The sequence below is a fragment of the Tiliqua scincoides genome, chromosome 3 (assembly GCF_035046505.1).
Source record: "Tiliqua scincoides isolate rTilSci1 chromosome 3, rTilSci1.hap2, whole genome shotgun sequence".
In the NCBI taxonomy this organism is placed as follows: domain Eukaryota; kingdom Metazoa; phylum Chordata; class Lepidosauria; order Squamata; family Scincidae; genus Tiliqua; species Tiliqua scincoides.
Window position 1 is genome coordinate 173,515,495 of NC_089823.1, and position 2,417 is coordinate 173,517,911.

The 2,417-nt window shown below is 45.4% G+C and overlaps 1 pseudogene; it reads left to right on the top strand.

Moving 5' to 3' along the window:
- The first annotated feature begins 583 nt into the window (after positions 1-583).
- Positions 584-699, top strand: LOC136646597 (5S ribosomal RNA; annotated as a pseudogene).
- The last annotated feature ends 1,718 nt before the right edge of the window (positions 700-2,417 follow it).

Sequence of the window (2,417 nt, forward strand, 5' to 3'; positions counted from 1 at the left end):
GTCTTAAGTTACTTCCTAGCAAGATGGTATCGTATTGACAGTATACAATGACTTGTAGTTCTTACTGTCGTAATTTTAAGGAAGACATTGCTGCTGTCTGATTGCAGGTCTCAAGCCGCTCCCCCCCCCCCACTGACTTCCTGATGGCACATTAGGCATTACAGCTGCCATGGTAAGGGTTGGCCAGCCTGGTGAGGTTTTGGACCTTGGCCAGTGCCTGACCTGGTTAACCCTTGGGACCACCACCACCCTGAACTAGGTAGCGGGCATGGTCTGGCAGTTGAGTAGAAGGCTGCTGGAAGAATGCTAAGCAGGAATGTCCTGGTTGAATTTTGGATGGGAAACTGAAAGCTGATAAAGCTGTCATGAGACAACAGAGCCAGGAGGAGTCGCTGTTTACAGCTTGGCTAACCTGAAATTACTCCTGTTGGAAGCTTGGAAGACATACCCAGGTGTCAGATGTGACAACCAAGCTATGAAGGATTCCATCTGGAAGAAAGGGGTTCTATGAGCTGCCCATAGAACAGTTATTGTAATAAACTCATTTGCACTTTACTATGGAGATTTGTAAGCTGCCTTGGGCATTTATAATTGTACCCTGCAGGTGCCTGATCTTGTCTGATCTCGGAAGCTAAGCAGGGTCAGGCCTGGTTAGTACTTGGATGGGAGACCACATGGGAATACCAGGTGCTGTAGGCATAGTCTTTCGAGACTGAAGGTTGCCAACCTTCGGCATTTACTTTGACATGGGAAAGGTGGGATATAAATCTCTCAAATAAATAAGTAAAATAAAACTTTCAACTTCAAAGGAAACCTAATTTCAAACCCTACTAATGCTTGTTAAGTTCTCATTGAGGATGTTAAACAGCCTGAGTGAAGAAATGATGCAGGAATTTTGTTTTAGGTTATATGCAGGGCAGCACACACTGCATTGGTTCTAGCGGGCCTTTGATTTTGGATTACTGGAGATCTGGAGCATGCCAGCTTCTGACCATTGCTATAGCCTTATGAACCTAGACCTGTAAATCACAGGGTGACAGGCAAGTTTGCTTTTCAACTGAGGAAGGCACAGGAGTGCTGAATCAACCTCAGCAAACGGAGATCGCTACTTCCCTAAATCGTTATGAAAATGCCAAACTGTGTGGCATACGGTAATAGAGCAATACAGCAATAGAGCAAATGGAACCTTCTGGACTAAAAAGTGGGGGAGTCGGAAGGAGAGAAAGACCTGATGAGGCAGCAGATCTGCCTCCAGCACCGCTTTATATGACCATCTTACTTGAAGCCTCTAATTAGATGTGCATGAGATCAGCAAGTTTACCGTTAGAGTAAAAGGATGCCAGATTTATATATTTCTAAAAAGTCAGCATCTGAACATATTGAATGGTCACTCAAATGTTTCCAATTAGGCTCTTTGGGTGATCAGCAATTTTGCATGTCCCCCGTCTCTGCCAAACATGCAGTTTAGTCTTCTTTTGTTTGTTTGTTGGAAACGCACATGCTCTCTTATAAATATTGGCATCTCGTTACCTGGCCACGCTTCCCTCTCTTTGCTCGTTGTTGTTTTGTTGTTGTTTTTTTTTTTTGCTATAATGAGCAGATATTCAGAGAAGACATGGGAAGCCCAGGCTGTTTAATTGCCTGATGATAGGCTAGGAGGAAGAAGGCAGCCTTCGAAACTGGCTATGCTGGGCAGTACTGTCAGCAAATGATGAAACGCATGAGAGGCACTGAAAACAAAAACAGTCAAAAAAACGCCCCTCATTTTCAGCTTGGCAAGTATATCTATCCTTTCTGTGCTCACTTCTGAGAAGCCGTTCAACTGTTCTGTAGGACTCATTTGGGATTGGCTGTTTGTATTCAAAATTGCTGCTCCTCTCCCAGGGCTGGCTTCGTACTCATCACTTCCCTCTCATTATCTCCTTCAAAGGCGGCGCTAAAAGCACCCAAATGATAGCTGTGTGTTTAGTCCAAACGCATGCATGGCGGTGATGTGCCATATTTGTGCCCGCTAGAGAGTACAGCGGATGCAATGGAGGTAGAGGGAAATGAGTCATGCTGCAGTAGCAGCTTGGCTAAATGCTTGAATGAACAGGGAAAGGCCAGTTAGTCTGCAGACAGTGATTCGTGCTTGTTCCAAATAACGATCTGAAAAAAAGCTTTTCCAGGACAATGCCCAATGGGGCGATGCACTGCTGCAGTAAGAGTTGGTAGCAGGGTGCAGTAGCTTTAGCCAAGAGGCCACAATTGCTCTCATTGCTTCTGTTTTGTCTGCTGCAACTTGGTTGCCCACTGCCCTTGCTCCTACTCCGCCTCTCTTTGGCAATGTGCCAAAGATCTCAAGATCTGCAGTTCAATGTTAGAAGCATGTCCTGATCACAGCATCCTTCTAGAGCAGCGGCTCCCAAACTGTGGCT